This window comes from Protopterus annectens, chromosome 4.part0 (assembly GCF_019279795.1).
Source record: "Protopterus annectens isolate FY-2018-M chromosome 4.part0, PAN1.0, whole genome shotgun sequence".
In the NCBI taxonomy this organism is placed as follows: domain Eukaryota; kingdom Metazoa; phylum Chordata; order Ceratodontiformes; family Protopteridae; genus Protopterus; species Protopterus annectens.
In genome coordinates this window covers 1,191,117,269-1,191,143,682 of record NC_056733.1, presented here as the reverse complement: position 1 = coordinate 1,191,143,682, position 26,414 = coordinate 1,191,117,269, and positions in this window count along the sequence as shown.

Genomic DNA, 26,414 nt, shown 5'->3' with positions numbered 1-26,414 from the left:
GGGCATTTATAAGCCTAGCCAGAGTGTGTTTGGCTTTTGCCACCCATTTTAAATTAATTTTGCTATGCTCTTTTTCGAGGTTAGTATACTGTGCCTCTGTCTAATAGTGACACAGAAGTGATACCCGGGGTAAACCTACAATCCCCCATCCACTCATCAAGATTCCTCTTGAAGAGAGTCAATGAGGGACTCTGCCTAACCTGGACTGGGATTTTATTCCAGAGTGAAGGGAGCATCTGGGTTATGAATCTGTCCCTCCAGCATGTCCTATTTATTTCAGTGCTGAGGTTCAAGTCTCTCGAGCACGTAGCTCGATGGGATCTGAATTTTCTGAGGTGCAGCATGTCCATTAATTCCGGGTTGGACATGGCTTTATACGTCAGGCACAGATCGCCTCTGAGCAGGTGGTATGCCACTGAGTAGAGCTGGAGTTTCTTTAACCGGGCAGCATATGGCATCTGTTTGAGCCCTTTGATCCTCTTGGTGAGGTACTTCTGGGGTCTTTCCAGTTGCTGCGGGTGTCTGGTACAGTACATCCCAAAAGGGGCATTGTACTCAATTATGGGCCTGATGAGGGATGAGTAAAGAGGCACAATGACCTCCCCTGATCTAGATGTGAATCCCTTCATGATTAGGTGTGCTATATAAAATGTTTTTCTAACCACTTTGGCCACGTGGTTGTCAAATGAGAGATTGCTATCAACTTGGGTCCCCAGGTCCCTAATTACTTCTTCCGTACTTAATGGATTACCACCTATGTGGTAATTTGTGGGCACTTTGTTTTTGCCAAAGGGGATGACTATACACTTTTTGGCGTTTAGCTTGAGGCCATGGCTCTGGCACCAGTTGTCTGTTTCTATGAGCACCTTTTGGAGGATGCTTGTGTCGGCTGGAGAGTCGATTATGGCGCCCAGTTTGCAGTCATCTGCGAACTTGGTCAGCCACAGTCCTTCCATGTTGGTCTGTACCTTCGAGAAATATATACCGAACAAGAGAGGTCCCAGGACTGAGCCTTGTGGGATGCCACTTGTAACTGGTTTGGAGTCTGACATGGCTCCAGCAATTCTAACCATGTGAGTTCTGTCCTTGAGCCAGTTTGCAACCCATCTAGTGACATAGGGGTTTATATTTAAGCTGGTGAGCTTATCTATAATGCCTGAGTGGGGTATTGTATCCAAAGCTTTTGCGAGGTCCAGGTAGGCTGTGTGGACCACCTTCCCCTCGTCAATGGCCTTGGTGACTGTTTCAAAGAAATCGACCAGGTTTAAGAGGCAGTATCTGCCCTTAACAAAGCCAAACTGGGTAGGCTCCACTGTCTGTAGGTCCCCAATATCTTTATTTATGAGGTCCATGATGATCCTTTCCATAGCTTTGCAGACCAAGCTAGTCAGGCTTATGGGGCGATAGTTTCCAGGATCCGTTGAGGCACCACCTTTGTGGAGAGGGACCACTATTGCTGTACGCCACTCTTTGGGTACATATCCTGTGGTAAGGCTGAGATTGAACAGTAGTTTTATGTTTGGGTTTAGCTCTTCTTGGAGTTCATGTAGGATGCAGCCCGGGACACCGTCTGGTCCCATTGATGCTGTGTTTTTTGCTTTGGAGAGGGCGGCTCTTACCTGAGCATCTGAGATGTCAGGGGGGGGCAGCACTCTGCTGGGATAGATATTTGCCCTTTTGGTGGGGGGGGGGGGTTTGCGCTGAACCTGTCAGCTAGGATGTTAGCAATGTCTGTGGGTTTGGTGTATTTTTTGTCATTTTGGATGAATTCTGAGCATATCTGGGAATTCCCACCCAGGTTCCTAACATAACTAAAGAAAGCCTTGTGATTATCCTTAGTGTCCTGTGCAATTTTTCTCTCGAAGCTGGCCTTAGACGATTTTATGAGTGCCCGTAGTTTTTTGCTAACACTGATCAGAGATGCCTTCCCTTTTTGGGATTTTGCTCTATCATGTAGTAGCTTCCTCCTTCTATTGTATAGCTTGTTTATGGCTGGGGTCCACCAGACAGGACGTCTGGCTTTGGAGGATTGGTTCTTGGTTTTATTTGGGATTGCATGATCCATGCATTCCTGAAGGTGTTCATAGAATGTGTTTATAAAGGATTCTGCGGTCTGGGTTGGATTTTCCACAGGCCCGGGGGCTTTGAAGCATTCCACCTCGGTTATGAGGAGTGTGAAATTTGCTTTAGAGAAGTTTTTCTCTGTGGTTTTCTGGGCAGGGGGTGGGATCGGGATGTGAATATCCAGTGAGATTAGTTTATGGTCTGATCTTACCAGTGAGGGATACACTTCTGGTCTGGAGCATAGAGTCCCCATGTTGGTGATGATCAGGTCCAGTATGTTTTCCCCTCTTGTGGGAGTGGTAACAAGTTGTTCCATAGCATTTGAGTTTATAAATTCTAGGAACCTTTGAGCTAGGGTGTTGGAGCTAGAGTAATGCTCCCAGTCTATGTTTGGGTAGTTGAAGTCGCCCAATATAATGGTGTTTGGAGAAACCTTCATATTTTCCAGTGTTCTCAGGAAGGCCGAGTGGGATTCCTGGGTTTGGGAGGGTGGTCTGTAGCAGGCTATAAACTGGAAGGCAGTTTTACCCACTGTTAGTTGCACATGGATAGTCTCTGATGCTTCGTGCTGTGCCACCAACCTGGAGGTGTGGGTATCTTTGACGAATATTGATACTCCCCCTCCTTTTCTGGTTCAGTCCAAGTTTTGGGGCCAAAAGGTATGGTATGAGGTATAACCTGGTAGTGCTGGGGTGCTCTCGAGAGCCTTGAACCAGGTTTCTGTTACTGCACAGATATCGATGTTCTCCATGCTAAGGAGAATTTCGAGTGCATGCATCTTGAGGTTTAGACTTCTGGCATTGAGTAGCATTACTCTTAGTTTCTTATCCCTTGTGATACCTATGGAGGTGGGTTTGTCTTTTGAGCCTTGTCTAAAAAAGGCACTATGGGGGTAGCAAGAGCCTTTGCCAATATCCGAAAGCCCAAAGGTGACAGGTGCAAGCCGTCCCTAGTGAAGCATTGTGGCTTGTCGAGCATGTCATCCCAGGCTGACAGGCATTGGATCCCCTTTGAATGACACCAATACTTAAGCCAATTGTTGAAATTAATCATCTTGTCTTCATATTGTGGCATCATTCTTGGTGAGGGTAAGATGCTACTCAAGGTCAGGGTCATACCGGCCTGGGCTACATGCTCATGAGCATCCTCATCCTGTAAAGCACAATCTTCCGTCTAACTACCTTGCAATCACAAACAACTCTCATCATCCACCACACCCACCCCATCCCAAGCAGATCTCTCACTCATGACCAAACCAAACCAATCCATGCCCAAACTACCCATACCCACATACATACACCTCTTACTATTGCTCCTAGGTGTATCCACCCTCCCACTGCTAACTTCTATCACCAACCACCAAAACAACTTAATTTTATCCACATACCAAGAAAAACTATTTCCACTAACATTATTACAACACACCCTTTTACTCAACTAGTCCCATATCACTACCGAACCTTCTTTATTCACTACTATGCAGACAGATTACAGCCATCACACTACCAGTCCCAAACAACTATAAAGAACTTTTAAGACCCTAAACAAACTACTCAAACTCTATTTTTACCTCAGACCCCAACTTATTAGCTGCAGTGATATACACAAAAACCCAGGCCCACAAAATCTAGGAGCCCCAACCCTCAACCTGAATGATACCCTACTCCACCAAGACAAATCCATGCTCCTCATTTTAAATTTAAATGTCAGAAGTATACAAAACAAAGTCTACGACCTTCATGCATTACTCTCCTTTTATCAACCTGAGATAGTTATACTAACAGAGATTTGGCTTAAACCAGGTAACCACAACAATGAAATCACTCCACCAGGTTACAGTATAATTCGGAGTGACAGAATAGGTAAAAAAGGGGGGTGTTGCTATAGTGTATAAATCTCACTTCATCCTTGAGAAATTAGACATAACAATCCCAGACCTCAATAAAGTTGAACTCACGCTAACAAAACTAAAACTTAATGATAGTAAACACATCACCATCATAGGATGCTACATCCCTCCAGGCAACAATATCCCATTTACAGAAAAACTCCTATAATGGATATCTAACTCCCTCCCCCAGGAAAGTATAGTATTAGGAGACCTTAATAATGACTGGCAAAACGGTTCCAGTCATAACCCACTCACCCATATTAACCTACATGGCCTAACCCAACTCATCACTTCCCCCACAAGAACAGACAAGGGAACCAAACACCAATCCACTCTAGATTGGATACTTGTATCCCACCCATCACTGATATCCCTAACAGGATGTCTACCAGACACCCTGAGTGACCACCAAGTCACATTCTTACTCAGATCAAAATCACCACAACTGACCCAAATATCTATGTGCCTAATCAGAAATAAAAAACACTTTAACTGCTCCAACTTTATAAACAACCTAAAAATGTGCAACTGGACCCCCCCCCCTAAAAAATGTACCTCTTGATGAAGCTATACTATATTTCAATACTACCTTCCTAAACACCCTTAACCATCATGCCCCCTCCAGAACAACAAGAATTAAAACTAAATATGCCCCCTGGTTAACCACAGACACAAAAGCCCTCCTCAATAAAAGAAACAAGGCCTAGACCAACTACCTCAACAGTACATCCCAATTCAATAAACAAATATATGTTGAACTATGTAACAAAGCCAAAAAACTCACCAAATCAGACAAAACATCTTACTACCAAAAGTTACAGGATAAGCACAGGAACAACCCACAAAAATTTTGGGCAGCAGTTACCTCTATTCTACAACCAAGTAAAGCAACTACCTCAACCCCAAAAACAGATAACCGAGAAGACATCCCCACTCAATTTAATAAATACTTTACAGAAACCATCCAGACCCTTGCAAACAACCAACCCTATGACAACATTCCTACCCCTGCAAATCCACCCCCCACCCCAACTAACAATTACCCCAAGTTCAGCTTCCACCTAGAACCAACCAAATCCATTGAAAAACTACTCCGCAAGCTCAAACCAACATCTCTAGCTGCAGATAAATTACTCGCTGAATACCTCTACCTGGCTGCAGAAGCCATATCATATCCTTACTTCATCCTAATTAACAGATCCATCTCTGAGTGTATAATGCCCAAGCTACGGAAAATATCACATATCACCCCTCTACATAAAGGGGGAACCTCCCTGGAACTCAATAACTACCGCCATATAGCCATACTACCCCCTTTAACTAAACTTTTAGAGAGGGTAATACACAAGCAACTAATGAAATATCTCCTAGAAAAGAATCTAATTGCAGCACAACAACATGGATTTAGACCCTTCCATAGCACCTCCACCACACTAACTGAATTCACCATTGCCAATACTCACAGAAAGAAAAGAACTCCTTGTATCTGCCACCTTCCTTGACTTGTCCAAAGCATTCAATATGGTTAACCACAATAAACTCCTTCTTTTACTAGCAACTCTAAACCTTACCACCCTGCCATCTCCTGGTTCAAAACTACCTAGAGGGAAGGAAACAAGCTGTTATGTGGCAAAACCAACTCTCCCCCTCCCTACCAGTCTCCCTAGGAGTACCCCAAGGCTTCATCCTGGGGCCACTTTTTTTTACCCTCTTCACCAATCAGCTCCCAAACAGTATTCCAAAAACCTCAATAGTGCAATATGCAGATGATACCACCATAATATGCACAGCCTAATCAATTGACATCCTTCACTCCCTAACACAAGAATGCTTTTCCCTAGCAGAAACTTGGATTACAAACCAAAGGCTCATTCTGAACCCAAGTAAAACAAAGCTAGTGCTCTTTAGCTCCCACAGAGCCACACCTCCAACTGATTCTTCTTTCACCTCCTCCTTTAACAAGACCACAGTCACCCCCACAAATCATACCAAACTCTTAGGGGTAGAAATACATAATCATCTTTGATTTGACCTACATATTTCTATAACCATAAAAAGTACATAAAAACTTGGCCTACTGTATCGCAATAAAAAATTCCTCACTGACCACTCCAAAACTACAATAGCGAGGACTAACCTACTATCCACCCTACGTTTTTCCTCCCCCATGCTTACAAATCTGACCTAAACAAACTTGATAGTTGTTATAATAAGATAGCCAAATTCACTACAACCTCTCCCATCAGAACACATCACTGTGAATGTCTAAAACAACTCAATTGGCTAGAACTACCACTACTACTTCAACTCAATCAACTGTCACTAGCCCACAAAATAATACATAACTCTGAAAACACCCCAACCCTACAAAATCTTTTGCAACCCTATACAACCACCAGGCTCTTGAAGTCTAGCACACAAAACCTCCTCAAAGTAACCAAATATAACAATGAAGCTGGCAAGTCTGTCTACAGCCACTGTATAGCAAAAACCTGGAACTCCCTTCCTGCCCACATAACTGACAACAAATCCCCATCACAGTTCAAGAAACATGTTAAAACTCACTTTTTGAATAATCAACTGTACTCCTGTATCCCCCCTGGCTAATGTCTCATTTGAACACTTCTAACTCTGCTAAGCCAACCAATCATAGTTCTGTACCCACTTAGGGCACTGCTCATCCCATCTCTCCAGGAGTTAGGGAAAACTACCCCAGCAATGTTGAGCTCTCCATAAGCAACTAAAACCAGGATAAGACATATTATAAATCAATTTGTTATCCTTCTCAACTAAAACCAGGCAAAGACATATAGTGAATCAATTTTTTATCCTTCTCAACTATAGCGCACATCATCTGCTCTCTCGGAGCCTTATTCTACATCTCTGTGCTTTTACTCTGATAGAAAATCTATCACAGGAATTCTAAACCTAGGAATATCTTCTAAAATTTAATATTATATTGTAGAGAACAAATGTATCCTATCTGTTAGTTAATATGTATGTCAAAGTCTCTTCTGTGGAAATTGTATGTCAAAAGTCTGTCCTTAAAACTATGTTTTGTAAAAAAGTGTTCTCTTGGAGCTTTTCTCCTCGGGCCTCCACTGAAAATGGACTTGTAATCCAGTTAGACTCACCCGGTCAACAAATGTAAAATAAAATAAAATAAATACATAAATAATATATGGCCATATATATGATGCAATATACAGATGTATATAAATACATATATATGAATATATATGTGTTTGTACATGTACACATATATCTACATATGTATATATATATATATATATATATATATATATATATATATATATATATATATATATATATATATATATATATATATATATATATATATATATATATATATATATATATATATATATATATATATATATATATATATATATATATATATATATATATATATATATATATCCATATCTTTGTTATGTATAAACATTACTGTTGTGTATACTTTCCTAGATGTATCACACCGTAATTATCTGATATGTGTATATTTAGATGGGTCCCATAGAGAACGCCGACAGCTCACAATGCCAACACCCATATGGCCGAAGCCATATGGTCGACATTCAGAATATCGACAATGGGGAAACGCTATCTCCCAATAGTGCGGAATGGAAAAATTTCCATTCTTGCAATATAATGCGATCTTGGAGTTGGTATATTAAAGGTACGGTGGATGGGGGGGTGCAGCCCCCCACGGGGGTGAGGGGAGTGTAGCCCCCCTACTAGCACAAAAAAGAACATTTTATTTTCCTTTTTTGTGAAGTTCTGGCACTGTTGATATTGTGAGTGTTGACCATATAGCATCAGCCATATTGGTGACAGTGTTTTGGGCTGTCGGTGTTCTGTAGGTGATCCATTTAGATATACCAACATACGTGATGCAACAGTAATATCACTAACAAATACTACACAATTGTAGAAGTCACAGCAATTGTTCAATACTATTCAATATGTGTACTGACAGATATATTAGAAAAACAACTGTCTTCACAGCTGCCATGGCATAGTGGTTAACTGTTTTGACTATAGTGTACAGGGTCCTGGGTTCAAGAGTTGTTTATTCTCTTGCTGGGCAGAACAATGGCTGTTGGATGCAGAGTGGTTAAGGCAGTTTTGAGCAGCTTTAAGTGCATTTGTGCAGGTTTGCACAAAGCTAAGCGGTGCTAACGTATGGTTAAACGTACAGGCGCTTACACCGTATAGGCTTTGCTTACCAGTGTGCAAATGTGCTTAGCCATAATATTGCAGCAATGCTGAAACTTGCTAAACATGCCTTAGCTCTGGTAACCAGTGCTCACATTCCAGTCTGATAACATAGCAGGGTAATGACATCTGTAATAAGTGTATGTAATGCCATGTACATAACATGTGTCTATGTGCTGTCATTACAGTAGCAAGGGCTGTGAGTCTATTGTCTGGGACACTTGAATATATATGGCTTATACAACACTCTTATCTGTGTGAATGTGTTACATACATGGGTAGTATCCAAGGTTTTATGCAGTCACACTGGCATGTAGTGTATCATTACATTACTACTGTTGACAGTGCTTTCCCAAGTAAGAGTAGATTTCTAATTGTAGTACTGGAAACATACACCCCTGCATGCAAAGATGGACTTTGAGTCCTCACTGTTGTGTTCCTGGTGTGTGAGCTGTGTCTCATTAAATAATTCCTACTGGATATTGATCTAACATGTGGATATTAACTGTAGACAACTGTGTGTATAGCACATGTCAGTGAGGGCTGCCGTCATGTAGTAATGGCATACCTATCAGTGTCAGACTTCTATCTGTCAACACATTCATCCTAATGCATAGGTAGTTGGCTAGCTGATGTCTGTCTGTTCTCTGCACAGATATGCAGATGTCAGGTATCCATCCTGGATACTTACAGGCAAACTATGTTTGACTGACACGTGTCTGCCCAGCTGTGTTATAAATGCTACAGATAGGTCTCCACACCCTGTACGTACCACATGGCATGGATACCCCCAACTACACTACCACAGTCAACAGAACATGCTTGGGTACAGGTCTCCAAGACAGACACTGACCAGATTATGTAATGAATATTGCATACATGTCAACTGGAGCACCTCACTGGCCCTCTGCAAGATGCAGCCAGATGATTGGCTGATGCATGTCCCTCTCACCCTGAGGATCACCCCAGTGGAATCTGTTGATTGATGGCCTGCTGGCATATGGCAGATGACATGATACCACTGTACTCACATTCCCTACACTTCCCATCTCTCCATGGACAATAGCTTGGTACACACCTATGAACACCTGCACTGATGCACCTGAGTAATGACAAATGTGAAGGTGTGCATTACTGAGAATATTGTTGTCTGTGTGTTTGTAGACCTGTAGTTGGGAATACCCTGAGGCCCTTCACACCCACCGCGCCCCCCATTGCCATAGTTAGATGTGGCTGCTGCTGTACTGGACATTACATGTACCTTGTTATGCTCTTCTCCCTAAGGGCTACCTGGGCTTTGCAGTACTAGCACAACACTGTTGTACAAATGGGCTGATAGGCATGGGATACCCACTGAGTTCTGGCAAGTGTGTGTATGTGTGCATGTGTATATATATATATATATATATATATATATATATATATATAAATATATGTAAGGTACAGCATTCTGAGGCCATATACTCTTATTACAATACATATTGCCACACAGTATTATGGATAGCGATGCTGCTGACCATAGGGGAGGCATGACAATGCATCACCTTACAATGCCTGTGGTATGTACATTAGATGCATATCCTTGTAGTAGCACTCTTGGGATGGAAAAGGGGTTGTATTACAGTCCTGGTCAATGTGTGATGGTGGGTATGTCAGAGTGTTATCATGGGTTCCAATGCATACAATATCCACAGTGGGGTGTGGTTGCTGGGTATACTGTCATTACACCATGGAACCCCAGGTACATGTCCCATGTGCCACTATATAGTGACCACTGTCACCATCAACCATACATGTAACTGATAACACTATCCAGCCCAGTTATGCATATGCTGTGTGCAACCTACCTGTAACACAATGGACATACTGACAAGGTTGTTAGCACTGATAGGCCCAGGTCTCTTAGATGTGTGTCTGACTGTTATGCATTTGTCAATGTGTATATAATGGTATGTCACACTATGCATTGTCCATTAGCAACCAACCATTACATCCCCATTACCATACTGCACATGCCTGGGGATGTTCTGCATGTAACATGTAAGCTGGGACACCTCATCATAAAAGATGTGTGATGTGTGCAGTTAAAGCCACACACATGAGTAGCACTACATACCTAGGTAGGGGTCTAGTCCCAGTGTTGCCAAGTAAGAGTGTGTGTGCATGTGGAGGGATCTATTTCAGTTTGTAGAATATACATGTCCCAAGGGGCCATCTGTACAAGAACTGCCTGGCATATACTAACATTTCACAGGTATCATCCTGTGGACATACATTCCATCACAACTAGTGTTAGATGTATAAATGGCCTCTTTCCCACTGTATAGGTGTGCAGCGATACTGGTGCAGCAATACTGGGGTTGGTACATATAGCTAGGTATGGCTGTTGTGGACACAGCCAACATCATTGCAGCTACTGTTGAGTGTATCCCCCCCACATAGCTGTCCGTAATACTGTACAGTTCATGTTAACAGGTTAGGTAGTTGTCTATCACACTATCTGTGGTTCTACAGAACCTCTCACCCTCCAAAGGGTAGGGGTGTGCCACCCACACCAGCACACATATGTTTACCAAGTTGAGGATTGCACTACATTTGGGAAGGGGATATATACTCTGCCAGTACCATTGTCAATGACATTAAACTAGCGGACTGCTTATTCCACAATTTGTTGTTGTGCATAATCTGGCTTGGTGGAATTACATAGGCTACAATGGGTTCCTTCCTCAGGTACATACATCCATATATACAGTATTCTCTGCGTAGTGCATCAACACCAAAGCCTTTGTGTGTTATACACAAACATGTGATGTGTACCATCCAGTACAACTACCATTGTCCACAGTAGAAGGGCTGCTAATAGCAGCCACCATGTACTCACCTGTATACACAACTCCTAGACCTATCAGCCATGTGGCACAGGCAGTAACTGTTATACAGACCTGTGACGTGTTCACCTGTACCCAGGATATGTCACAGCCAAGGTTTCACCAGAGTGCCATAACCCTTGTGAGATAAAACAGCAGACCATCCTCCTGCTGATACATGGACACCTACAACACAAATGGGGAAACATTATGGAGACCACAGAAATAAGTCAGGAATCCACACAAAGTAGAATTTAGTGTTTTTTTCTCTTTATTAGAAACTTCATCAGAAAGATTCTGATGAAGTTTCTAATAAAGAGACAAAAGTGCTAAATTCTACTTTGTGTGGATTCCTGAGTTCTTTCTGTGGATTTACAGTTTTTGTGACTGTCTTGACTTGAGATCATGGAGACCACAATCACTCAGTGTTAATAACAGCTATAATGCATCATGGCTGGACAGCTACACTTCCTTACATGTAAGCATTAAACTTTACTGATGACAGCATGTTACACAGCAGTACATTGGTACACTGTAGCACAGTCACTGTGTGCATCAGAACCATATTAGACTGTCCCTGCATCAATGTTATGGATGATAGGGATGTGGCACAGGTATCATCATATGCACAGAGTGTGTTGTTGGTTTGCCAGAGACCTAGGCTGAGCCATATGTTTGACACATTGTGTGTGATTGTGGGGTTTTAATTACTGGTATGGCCGTGGTGATGTGGTGTGTGTAGGTATGGGGTTTCCCTAGCAGTGTTTTTGTTGTGTGTGAGTATGCATGCACACAGTTCTGCCATGTGGCTGCACTATACAGGTGTTTGTTGGACAGCTGCAGACCATACCTGGCAGGGTGTGCAGTTCACCACCTCCAGCCATGGACATGAGAACTGTGCCTGCCAGCGGTTCCATGTGCACATCCAGGTACAAGCCATGATATGGTACTCTCCCCTGATGATGACATATGTTTGCTGGAACCATATCCCTCCTGGGGCTGGCCAGGGCCATGTGCATGTGGCCTGCTTGTGGTGTGGTGTGGATAGCACCCCCTCCACAGTGCTGGGGCAGGTACTGCCACTACGGGAGCAGCTTGGTGTCCTTGCACGTCCATGTCAACCTCCAGCTTTTGGTGTTGCTGGCATACGTCCACGTGGCCGTCACACCACTGCCACCACATGCTCAAGCATGGACAATCCACGGTCGATGAGTTTCACCATCTCACCCCACCGTCTATTCATGATCTCTGTATAATAAAGGAGGGAACCTGCAAGATCACGGATGTTGTCAGTTACAGCTGAAAGAGTAGCCTTCTGCAGCCTCAGACCCTGTCTGGTGTACTGTTCCATACATGCCTGCACCTCCATGATAGCCTGAAATATGCATCTGGTGGTACCAGATGTGGCACTTCTGCCAGGTGCATGATGACCAGCAGCTTTCCATTGAGCACCCCTGTATATCTGCCTATGTGGTACCCTGCTAGACATCTGGCTATGGCTGCTCTGTCTAGACACACGTGCCATAGATACCACACTGTCCTGTGCACTGTCACCAACATCCAACTCTCCATCTGCTATGGCTGCTGGTGATGAGGTATCTATAGGCACTGTGACTGTGTGCAGAGATGGGGTGGATAACAGGGGGATGTCAAACTATACCACAGTTTCAGCCTCTGACAACCCCACCTGTGCCTCAACAGACCTATCATCATTTTCAGTGTCTGTATGGATACCAACATCAGATTGCCTGTAGGAGGGACCCTGACCCACCTCGCTACCTGTGAGGGGAAAACAAGAAATGCACTTTAAGACCTGTACATCATTGCTTAACAGTACACACACACACACACACACACACACACACACACACACACACACACACACACACACACACACACACCTTGACATTCCACCACAATACTTACCTGTCCCTGAGTTTACAGACTGTCCCAAGTTTATTCTCTTAAGTTCCCTATCCTGCATCAGACCTGGAAACTTACACTCATTAAAAGCAATCATTAATGTATCATTCTTCTAATTGCCTAGACAAGTGATCACAAAACATGACCTGTTACTCCATTACCTCTTTGACTTGACTGGAGTCAGTTTTTCAAAAACTTACTGCTGTCATCCATTGTTCACCCTGGGTTTGACCAGACATCGTGAGCATGGCCCCCATATGTTAGGGCTACTACTGTCACTCAATAATGTCACGCACTGGAATGTCATAAGTAACTATTGCTCAGTAGATGCAAGATCTGTTGTTCTATTAATTTATTATGTGGACTACAGTAATATTTGGAAACACTCACTGGTGTTGTCTAGTAATTCCCCAATGCATCTGTAGTGCTGCATATGTGGGTATTCTTTCACCTTTCTGCTGATTGCAATTATAACAGCATACCTGGTGTCTATTTTCCCTCCCAATGCATGTTCCATGCTACAGACCTTATTATACTATCAGCTGTCCTGAGATGACATGTCAGACAAGTATTCCTGGTGTTTCATGTGTCTGTCCATGTCCATGTATTGCACGATTTCAAAGGGAAGCCGAGAGGTATGAACAACCCCACAATCACAAATGTGCATACATGGACACACACACAAACACACACACACACTCATACATGCACACATACATCCTACATAAACCAAATCCCCCTCCACTCCACCAGATTGCACTTACAGACAAAATAACCCCCACCCCCACACACACACTTACAGGTGAGGTTGCACAAAGATATTATACACAGACCTCCCATTACCCATCTGTCAACATGCATGACATATGGCCCTCAACAGCATGCAGTGCAGCTATAGTCAATCCATGCTAGCAACATTATACATGTGTGTGATGCATGGGTTGTGTTAGTAGGTGATGCCCCTTCCCCTGGAACACACTGCATCCATGTACACAGTATTGCTGTGCACCTGTTCAGCACCCTGGTATGTACTGTGCACCATACTTCACAGGTGTACACATAATTACTGAATATGTATTGCTGTATCAGTAATGTCTGCTCTGCTGCTCACAGCCCCTATGTGTTTGTCCGACACATACCTGGGATGATATGTGGACAGATGTCATTTGTGAATGCCAGATGTCTGATTTGCAGATCTCATCATCAGCGGTGCATGTATGGCCAATACGATACAATTACACTGACAACCCTCAAACCTTACTGTGGCTATGGGGAGTGAACACAGCCTTATTGATATGATGCCCTCTTCCTTGATATGCCATGGGACAGCATTGCTGCATATGTTAACATTACATGAACCTGATATTTGACATATGACCTGTACAATCAAATGGAGTGTCAAACACATGCGTTAGTTGTGCAGATGCTGATTGAAATGCATACACTTTGTGGGTGCATATGTTTGCACGCCCTTATCATGATGTTGTGTTGCACCTACTGTTATGTGTACTACAGCAGTCACTATTCCTGGCAGGGGTATACTACCATGGGCCATCTGCTTTTGCCAGTATTTGGTCAGTCTGCCCTACACATGTCCCCCAACTCTGCATGATTGTAAGGTCAACTCATGTGCACATCCATTGGAGTTCGCACACTGCCGTCACTATTGTTGTGGAGTCAGGGTTATGTCTGCCACAGTTCCTGATCCTGAATGTGTGCAGATACAGCCATTTATAGCATCCTTTGGATCCCTGCTGCAGTGCACTGTTGTGTCATGATGACACCCCCACCCCACCTTTAGCCTTTTTGCAGATGCTTGACAACTATGGCCTACACATGTGTCATTTTGCAGTGTCACAAACACTGAGCACCATGTGTACCAGCCTAGTCCCAGCTAATAAATGGCAAACATACAGGTGTACACTGGCACCAACAAGGTACAGATGGGCATAGTGGGTCTGATGTGGGGTGAGGTGTTGGTTGTGCAGCACATGTATCTTACTTGATTCTGTCTGTAGGTTTCCAGTGTGGTCTTGGTACACCAGCACACATTGCAATGCATGCCTTTTGGGGACCTTTTCTGTTATGCATACGGTACCTGTAGAGGGGCCTGGCTGATGTTTCCTGTGGTACAACTGTCCCATCTGATTACCCTATCCCATAGGCCACACGTATGCAGAGTATAGGCAATTTTTGACACAGGTACTGCACAGCTGGTACTTGCTAGACATTCCTGCAACTCCCTCAGTGTTGTGCCAGGTTACTAGGCAGCCTGCATGACCAGTTTGCTACATGTGACATCATCAGTCTTGGATGGCCAGCTGTTTATTTTCTACATTAATCCTGTCCCATGCATCCTCGCCACATACATGACTGTGCGCACTGATTGCCATGGTATATGCAATGGTGAGGTATGGCTGCATGTCCAACTCCTGGGTGCCACCTGTTGGGTATGGGGTCCACGCCATGGCATGTAAGATGTGTGCAAGCCATGGCTGCCTCTGTTGCAGGGAAGTGGGCACATTTGATGGCCAAATGTCTTGGACAGCGGACCATTTCTAGGTGTGACATTGGGGACGTGTACTTGCTGGAAGGTGCATTCTCATGAAGAATGCATGCTTTCAGTACCTCAACAGCTGCTTCCACTATATTTTATCTGGAGTGTGTGCACACATATGCTTCCAGTGTTCGTGACGGTATGTATTCCCCATATTTGCTGTCCTAACATACGATTCCATATTACACACTCATTGCTCATGTTAGGACCACATTGGAGGCTGTAAGGGTTGTGGGCTGCAGTATTGTGATATGCCGTAGTGTAGATCTGTAGAAGTTGCCATTGTAATATTGGTATATACACTATTGTAGCACTGTATAAGGGTGAAGTTTCACACATGTCCCTACTGTAGGCCATTTGTCCCACCACTATGTTCATTTATGTGCACACATTTTGCAATGACAGGATGTTAGTTATATTGCAGGAGTTTGTCATACCCTTCAGATACGCCATCATGGTGAACACTGTGATGCAGTGCAGTTAACAGCAACAATACATAAAAATGTACAGCATGCATTATGGGTAGGTGTGTTAAATGTGTGCATGGAATATACCATGGCCATAACATGACCGGTGTTTTGGCAAACCTGAACAAACACCATACTCACCAGCTACAGGCTGCTGCCCTGGAGGTATACTAGAGGGACCTACATAAGTGTGCGAGAGCTGTGATGTCAGTAGCCACAGCTGTGGCACTGGTACAGGGTGGGTGCAGCATTACAGTACATCAATAGTACAAGCCCACAATACTACAGATTATGCACATCGGTTTATTACTACTATGCAGCAACAAACTATATATATATTTCATCTCGCATAGGCATGATCTAACTGTACAGATGCAGATGGATATGCAACAGTGGTCTACTGATGTGCCCTGTGGCCTTACCTGCATGCTCCTCTGCCATTGTGTGGGTAGTACCCTATGCTCTCCTCCAGGTGTTGTGTGTACAGGCAGGCAGGTGCCCCAAGGCTTGCAAGGAGCTCCTCAACATGTGTAGAGGGGGCTGGATGACATGACCCCCCCCCCGGTTGCAAGCTGGTCCTCCCTGACTGCAGCAGCACACTGACGGGCATGGCGAAGTAGATCGGTGCATCAATGCCAGACCTGCTCATAACTGCAGTTATGGAGGCTGACATTGTTTACCTTGTGGACAAGTTCATTCCACAGGGCAGTCCATTCCTGCAGATCATGGGCTGCTCTGCCAAACAACACATGGTAGTGCTGCACCAGGTGTGAGATGATGACATAATTCCCCTCCACTGTATAAATGGGCAAATGCTCCCTGGACAAATTGCCTGAAAGACATAAAGATGGAAACAGGTCTGAGGACCTCATACTGCAAGGTTATCATAGTTGTTAATACACATCTCTGCCCCCGCCCCCCACCATATCTGCAACAACAATCTGATCACACAATTCAACAGGTATGCCTACAGAATACCTACCGTTGGGACATATATCGTATTGTACAACACTTTGTGTTATGTGTTTATAGTCATGTTTCCTGTGGGGACACTATCATTGGTGGCCTGTTATGGACAATGTCACCTGCATGCCATTGTAAGGGCCACTATGGGTCCATATATGCATGTGTTCTGTTTGCTATGCGATTGCTGCACATCTGTTTTTTGTGTTAATGGGGATAGCTATGAATGCTGTTGAACATGATCCGGGAATGTGTGGACTATTACTACCCACATATGTTCTATAACAGTGACATGATGGCATGTTTAGGGAACAGTTGCCAGCAGAACTACCTCTCCCACCTTATCTGGCCATGTTACCAGGCCAGATCACATGTGGGACCCACCTTTGGGCTTCCTCATCTACTGGTCCTGCACTACCTTTAGGTGGAACCACCTCAGGGGATGGTGTTTCACATCCCCCCAGGAGCACACACAGACAGGATCCTGTCACCCGAAGTCAGGTCCAGGGTCTGGTGCATAGGGAGATCCACAGAGATGTGGTGGATGTGCTACAGCACCTTGAGGGCCTCAGTATACACTCACAGGGTCCGTATACTCCTCCTGCTCAGCTCCCAGCCCAGGCACCTTCAGGGCTGTGAAGCTAATGTTGTGATTGCCCATGGCTGGGGACCTTGGTCCCATTGTTCCATATGGTGGCTCATGGGCTTCCACATCACAGACAACACTCCCCATGCAGGGTGTTTACCCATCCATGTGTCATATACTGCCCCTGTAGGCTATCTTGTCTATCTTCCAACTATGTAATCTATCTTCTTGTCTATCTTCCAACCCAACCTACCTCCACAAATATACCTGCTATCCCTCCCCAAATTACCAATCCCACCTTCACAAACAAGGGCAATGTGTTTCCAACATGGGGTTCACACCTGACATAATTGATATATATATATATATATATATATATATATATATATGTGTGTGTGTGTGTGTGTGTGTGTGTGTGTGTGTGTGTATTGATATGTGTGATGTTCCCTCACACATATCATGCAGCACTGTCATTCAAAAGTAGGGCACATGTATTGATATACATATGTGTGTGTGTGTTTGTTTCTATATATGTAGACATACATACACACAAATACACACACACACATATATATATATATATATATATATATATATATATATATATATATATATATATATATATATATATATATATATATATATATATATATATATATATATATATATATATATATATATATATATATATATATATATATATATATATATATATATATATATATATACACACATAGTGTCCTAGGTTTGAGCCTTGCAAAGGCTGTTTATTTTGTTGCTGGGCAGAACAAGGGCCTTTGGACACAGAGTGATTAAGGCACTTTTAAGCAGTTGTAAGTGGGTTTGCATGGGTTTGCGCAAAGGTAAACACTGCTAACTTCCGGTTACAGTTTCTTATACTAAGTTAGCTTCTAAATTGCTTAACCTGTGTAGGCATTGCTTACCCCCATGCAAACAGGATTAAACCCACTTACTGTTGCTTAAAAGTGCTTACTTGTGCTTACCCCTGCACTAATTTATTTAAAAGAAAAGAAAAAGGGTTGATAGGAAAGTGGTGAAAAAGGGGCACAAAGAGGGAAAGACAGTAGGGAAAATAGCTAGGGATGTGCAGGACGGGTGTAGGGAAGGTCCATATCTGCCCATTTCTTCTACAGCAACAGCTGTGCATATACACTGATTTGGAGGTAGATTTGGACACCCATACCCCTGAGAGATGGGTGAGGACAACAATAATATGTTGTGAAGCCAGTTAGACCAGATTACATGTGTCCAGTGAACACATGTGTGAAATGGACAGCTATGTATGGGGCGAGATTTTTTTTTTTGGGAACAGATTGCCCTTTTTTCTTTTTAAGGTGAGAGTATGATGTTGGGGTGGGATAGTAGCTATATTTGGGGAGGTAGGTTGGGTAGGATAATAGACAAGACAGACAAGACAGCATACAGGGGTGGTATATGACACATGTGGGGGTAAACACCTTGGATGGGGAGGGGTGTTTGGAAGTCGGAAGCCCATGGGCCCCTTGTGGAAACAGTGGGACTGAGGTCCCCACCCATTGGCAGTCACCACTGCATCTTCACAGCCCCAAAGGTGGCTGTGCTGGGGGCTGGGTAGGTGGGGAAGGTTGATCCTCTAGATGTCCCACGCAGCCCTCAAGCTGGCGTAGCAGATCTCCAAACTTCCTGTGGAGCTCGCTATGCACCAGACCCTGGACCTGACGATGGGTGACAGTATCCTGCCTGTGCCCGCTTCCGGGGGTGCGAGCCCCATACCCTGAGGTGGTTACACCCGAAGGTGGTGCAGGACTAGTGGATGAGGAGGTCCCAGGTTGGGTCCCAGACATGCTGGTGTCCGGTGCCATGGCCAGATGAGGTGGGAGAGGTGGGTCCGCTGGGACCGGCCTTTCCAAACGTGCTATGGTGTTTCAATTTTAAAACATATGTGGGTTAGTAATAGTCAACACATTCCAGGATTATGTATAAAAGCATGCATAGATATTCCCATTAACCAAAAACACCAGATATGGAACAGTTGCATCACAAACAGAACACATTCATATATGGAACCACAGTGGCCATTACAACAGCATGCATGTACTTTGATGGCAGCATGCCACCAATGTCGGAGTATTTCAACATGGCGCATGCATAGAAACACATTTCAATATTTATCAAACAATAGGACATATGTGCCAACAGTAGATTTAATTGTAGACATACCGATTGAGTAGTGTATTTAGTTTATTGTTGCAGATATGGTGGGGGGGGAGATGTCAATTAACAACTTGTATATCCCTGTAGTTCTCATTACTTTCTTAGTTAGTGCTGTGATATGTACCTTACAGGTATTATTACACTACCCTATGGACTTAGTTTGGACAGAGGTACGGATGTAGACAACTATATACATGAACTGTGTTTTCCTGCAGTATACACCTCTTACCTGGTATACCTGTGGAGGTATTGTTTGTTAACACTACCAAACTGTTTCTATGCATATTCCCAGATTCCAGGTTGATGTTATGCACATACCTCTCCATCTCTTATTGCACACACTCTGGGCATGTCTTGACAACATGCAGGTGAAACTGGGACATATTTTGACTGTTGCCCTCATAAACCTTTGGTGAGTTGCTACAATGACAGGTTTGTTTTCATAGATGTTTTCCAAATATTTTCAGGCCTGACATTCAGTTATATGACATTAAATGCTGCCTAAATGTCAGAGATTATCACGCTGATATGCCAGGGAGACAGGGTAACAGGCAGCAGATATGGGCCAATTATCTGGACATTCTGGACAGATCTGTACAGTTGAGGGGTATGATTCTGCATACAGTTTACAACCACTCCCAGGATTCGAACCATGGCTGTGTCTGCTAAAAATAAAACAGTGTACACCACAGGTGAGTGTGCTATATAGATCTCGCTGTGTAGCTTTTCTCTGAATTCTGTCTATAAGTCTCCCATGGTTTTACAATCTGACCTTGCAATTACAACACTCTTATACAGGGTTTCTTAGACAGTTTTATTATGTAGCACTGTGTGGATGACAGTGATGATTAACACCTTATTAGTCAGAGATACTGCAACACTAACACTGTCATACAATACCAGTCTAAACAGTACCAGTCCAGGATTTCAATCTTTTATTTCTAGGCACAGTCTTCGTATCTGACAGACCTGTGGGGGGAATGTTTGTTAACACCACCTGAATGTTGCCACACATATTACCAGATTCCACATTATTATTATGCACATACATCTCACTCTGTTACTGCACACACTCTGGTCATAGCTTCACAACATGAGGGTGGAGTTGGGACATACTTTGCTTATTACTCTCATAACACTTTGGTGAGTTGCTAGAGTGACAGGTTTGTTCTTATAGATATATTTCCGACAATTATATCTGACAATCAGTTGTATGTCATTATTTGCTACCTAAACTTCTGGGATCATCCCACTGATTTGCCAGGGGGACAGGGTGACAGGCAGGGGACTTATGCCATCTATTTTGACTTTCTGACAATATCTGTACAGTTGTGGGGTATGATTCTGCATACAGCTTGCTACCACTCCCAGGATTCGAACCATGGCTGTGTATACTAAATGTACAACACTTGACGTCTCAGTTGACTGTGCTATTTGGATTATGTTGTCTATCTTTTCACTGTTTTCTGTTTAAGTCTCTCTCAGTTGTACAATATGACCTTGTGATTACAACAGTCGTATACAGACATTCCTACACATTTTATTTATGTAGCACAGTGTGGGTAACAGTGCTTAATACAACAGTACTGTTAAAAGTGCAACACTGCATTACCATATGATACCAGAGTAAGCACAAGCAGTCCAGGAGTTAGACCTTTATTGCCAGGCTGTTAACCTTTTATTTACATACAACCTATATGAGACTCTTCCTGCCATACTGTCTGGTTTATTCAGTACATGCCATACACAATACAGGTTTTATACTGGCAATTAATTTTCTACTACTTTTAGATTTATTTCTTATGACAGTACATGCAAGATTATTACTAACTTGCCTTGAGACACTGCCTCCACAGCCTACAGGCATGGGCTTCCCAATTCACAGCCCGCTCGTCTGCTGCTGTCAAAGACATAAGAGGAATATTTAGCCATACCTATCCATAATATACATGAGCTGGCAATTATTAAACAGGTAGTAGGATGATACTTACACATGGATGGGACATCACCCTTCTGCCTAGCCTCTTGGATCTACTGATCCAAGAGCTCCCTCTTTCTCCGTTTCAGGTCAGCATAGTGATGCCTGACCTGCTCACCAGTTTGAGGGATGCCAGTGGCACTGGTGAGGTCATGGGAGAGACGGTCCCAGGCTTCCACTTTATATTGGGAATCCTGGTACTGGCCCTGCAGCAGTCATTGGTCATGGTCTTTACAAGGAGTCTGGCCTAGACTTTGGACTCCTGGATGCCCCAGCGCTGCACCTGGAAGTGCGATCCTTCACCCACACTGGCCATAGTGCCTACAGGAGGAAGCTGCAACCGGTTATGAGATGTATTCCCACCTGTGGGGTTTAAATAGGGCCAATTTCCTGCACTTTGACATAATTGGATGGTTTTGAAAATCCTAAACTATGGACAAACCTACTTACCTAAGGTTAGCATTGCTTAAAGGGGTATACCAATGGGCAAACTGATTTAGCTGGCCTACACATTGCTTACGCCTAGTAAACAGGGGTATGCAATGCTTAGCATTGCTTAATTTTAAATTTGCATGCTATTTGCTGTTTGTCATTGATTTATCATTCATTGCATGTTATATAGTTGTTTGGTATCCGTGATTCATATGTATGTACACTGTATGGGGTCCTTGTGTTTATTGGGAGATTTCAACACTTTATTACAATGACACCTCACATCTGGACTTAATGCAGTACTCCAGTTCACATATTTATGTTATGTAGTAGGTTATACAACATAAAACTGTATATAGATTCCTTTCATGTGCAAATTTTGATTTTGCTATAGTGAGGATCTGTTTGGGGATACCTCAATTTTAGGTAGTGTTGTAATGGCTTACTGGTTAACTACTGTGACTATAGTGTATAGGGTCCTGGGTTCAAGACCTGCATGGGTTGTTCATGTTGTTGCTGAGCAGAACAGCAGCTGTTAGATACAGAGTGATCAAGGCAATTTTAAGCAGTTGTAGGCAGGTTTGCGTGGGTTTGCGAGATGGTAAGCAAGTCTAACTTCCCGTTAAATATGCTTACAGAGAGTTAGCTTCAGTATTGCTTAACCTGTGTGTGCATTGCTTACCCCCGCACAAGCGGGCTTAAACCCACTTACTACTGCTTAAAAGTGCTTACTCCCGCTTACCCAGGACTAATTTAGACAGAAATGTAACATTGCTCTTGGGAAAGTGGTGGATGCGGACACTATATGGACTTATCATTCATTATACATTATACCTTCAATTCGTATTCCTGATTCATGTGTACATATACTGTATGGGGCACTTGTATTTATCTGTGGATTTTACAACATTATTACAATGACACCTCACATCTGCATTTAATGCAGTACTCCAGTTCACAAATATATGTTATTTAGTAGGTTATATGGCAAAAAAATGTTCATAAAATTATTTCACATGGAAAATGGAATTTACTACAGTAAGACTCGAACGGTGAATGACTGCTCGCAAAGCGAACGCTCCGACCACTACACTGTTACAGTACTGCTTCAATTGCATGTATCTTGCTATTTATCTTCTTGTGCCATTTAAGCTACAGTATGTGTAGCTAAGCAAGGGACAAACCCGTGCACCTACGGTTAAATTTAATCTGTTTGATAAAAAAAAAATTGTACTGCTATTTTCTCTTGGAAGGGACAGGTTTCACTTATTGCTGTGGATTCCTGTGTGCATCTGCACATTTGGCAGACATCCTATCAACCCCCCCCCCCCATATCTCTAAGCCTCTTCAGGTACACTATCTGCCAAAGCTTGAGAAATTGTGGTACAACTACGGACATATTTTCATTATTGCTCTTATTAACTTGGGACAGTTGCTAGGGTAACAGGATTTGTTTTAATATATATTTTATCACAGATTTGAAGTTGGATACTGCAATGTATGCATTATTTACCGACTTCAATCCTGAGATCATCTCAGTGATTTGCAAGGACATAAGGGGTGCTGTATGGCCATGAGATGTGGACATTCTGTGATGATTTGTACAGTTTGGAGGTATGCAGCCTCTTATTTGGGTTCTCACACATTATTATTGCCATGCAGCACTTCCTGAGTGCAGCGGCTTGTGTGTTGTAAGAGCTCTGCTCTCAGACACACCCCCTGCACTCGTCCATGCTCCATGTCCATTTAGGAGCAGAGGCAGCGTGCCTTCATTACTATGCATGGCGCTCTGTTGTGCTGCTCTTAAATGGACGTTTCCGTGCAGGAATATGCTATACCTGCACAGAACCTTACTGAATCCTGGTGAATGATTGTTACTGAATTGTTATATTGCACTGATGAAGGCTTTCTGCTTGAACCCGTATGCTGTATCACCCTTTGTGTGTTTTGTTTTTTGTATTTTCATCCATTGGTAATCTTGCCCATGGATTTTTGTATTAAAATTCTCTTCAGTGGAATCTAGTGCTGGCTTATGTTTTTTTTTTAATTCTGTATATGTGGTGCCATTAACAAGTTCTGCCCAGGTTTGGGTTTTTCTTTAAGGCTTCAGATGTAGCTAAAGAAAGCTTTGTGGTTTTCCTCAGTTAGCTAATTTGAAGTCATGGTTAGCTTTGGAACACTTTACAAGGTATCTAATGTGCTTGTTTAAGCTGAGGGGAGAGTGTTTCCAAGTCAGAGACCATTCCTTGCTGCTTTTAGACAACAATTTCTTTATTTTATTGTATAATCTGTTTATGGTGGGTGTCCACCAGGCAGGTTTGTTCTTTTTAGAGGGTCTTACTTTGGTCCTATCAGGTACTGCTGAGTCAATACAATTTTATAGATGCTTATACAAGGTATTGGTGAATAAACTAGTACAGGTGTCCTTGCCAGTGGCAGGGGCTATGAAACTATTAATGCCATTTCATAATAGACTATAATTGGCTTTGGAGATGTTCTTTAGTCTAGTTTCTGCTAAGGGAGGGAGTGTTAATATTACTACTAACAGGACTGAATTATGATCAGACTTTACCAGTGAGAGTGGCACCCTTGGGATGGTGCAGTGATCTCCTATGTTAGAGAGTACCAGATCCAAAATGTTTGGGCCCCTTGTAGAGGTGTCAACCAACTGATCCAAGACATTGGAATTAATGAAGTCCAATAATTTTTGGGCAAGTGTGATTGTGCATGTATATTTTGCCCAGTCTATGGATGAGTAGTTAAAAATCACCCATAACCAGGGTGTTTGATTGTATCTTGAGTGGCTCAAGAAGATCCAAGTAGGCAATGTAGGTATCCTGGTTCATAGAGGGGGTCCTATAGCTGGCTATAACTTGGAGGGGGCACTTGCCTTCAGTCACTTATATCTGGAGTAATTCAAGGGAATTGTTATTTTTAACTAATCAAGACATGTATTTATCTTTGATGAATATTGATAATCCACCTCCTTAAGATCTCCCACTTCCAGTTATTGGTCTGAACATGTGAAAGGCATTATAACCCAGCATGGCCGGGGTGCTTTCCACAGCCTTAAACCAGGTTTCTGCAACTGCACAGATGTCAGCATCTTCCAAGTGAGAACTGCTTCCAGCAAGTGCAGTTTCAGGTTTAGACTCCTAGCATTTAGCAGCATAACCTTAAGGTTGTTTTTGAGGATATTTGTTATGTCTGGCATTTTGTTCTTGTGACAATGCCTGAAAAAGGCACTATGGGGAAGGCAAGTGCCTTACCCAGTAAATGAAATCTTACAGGTGATAGATGAGGATCATCTCTAGTGAAACATCAATGAGGACCATCTCTGGTGAAACATCAAGGTCTATCGACTGTGTCATCCAGGCTGACAGGCATTGGATCCCCCTGGAGTGACACCAGTAGTTAAGCCAATTGTTGAAGTGAATCATTACTTGTTCATATTATGGCATCATCCTAGGTGAAGGTAGAACACCACTTAAGTCTAGGGACATACCTGCTTGCCTTACTGTATTGCACCACTAATACTCCTACAAAAAGTCATAATAAAAGGAATTAACCCAAACATATGGTCTATAACCAGTTGCACTACATCTTGTTATGAAAGATGGGCTTTTACAAAATGTAAATTCTCACGTCAACTGACTTTTATATCTCAGTGGTACACGTTATGACAGCAGTATTAAAGCTTGACCATTGCAAATAAAAATACATTCTGGTTAAGCAGAAAAACTGAAGCTGCCACACCAAGTCAACTAAAAGCCATACAATCCATGGCGCAATACACACTCAAGTGACCAGTTGAGTCCATCTTGCACTGTAGGCAGAAAAACTGATGAGAAACCAGGACCAGTAGGCAAAATAACTGCAGTGAAGTCATATAAACCAGAAAAATGGATTAGGTTTCAAAAAGTCATGTTAGTACAAGCACAGAAGAATGAGCAACCTATACTGAACGCTGTTCATATGGACAAGCTATACAATAGGCACAACTGAAATGTATTAATTTCTATTGACATCTGTTACTATTGTACTGGAGGCCAAAAAACTGCTGGGTAACAGGGACTAGTAGGCAAAAAGAACTGAAATGCAGGCAACAGGCCCAAATGAAGTGTATTACAAAATACATATTATACAATGACTCCCTATTACTATCAGAAAATGTGCACATGACTGGTCCAGCCCAACCAGTGTGCCTATTATAAATCCCACAATATACCAACT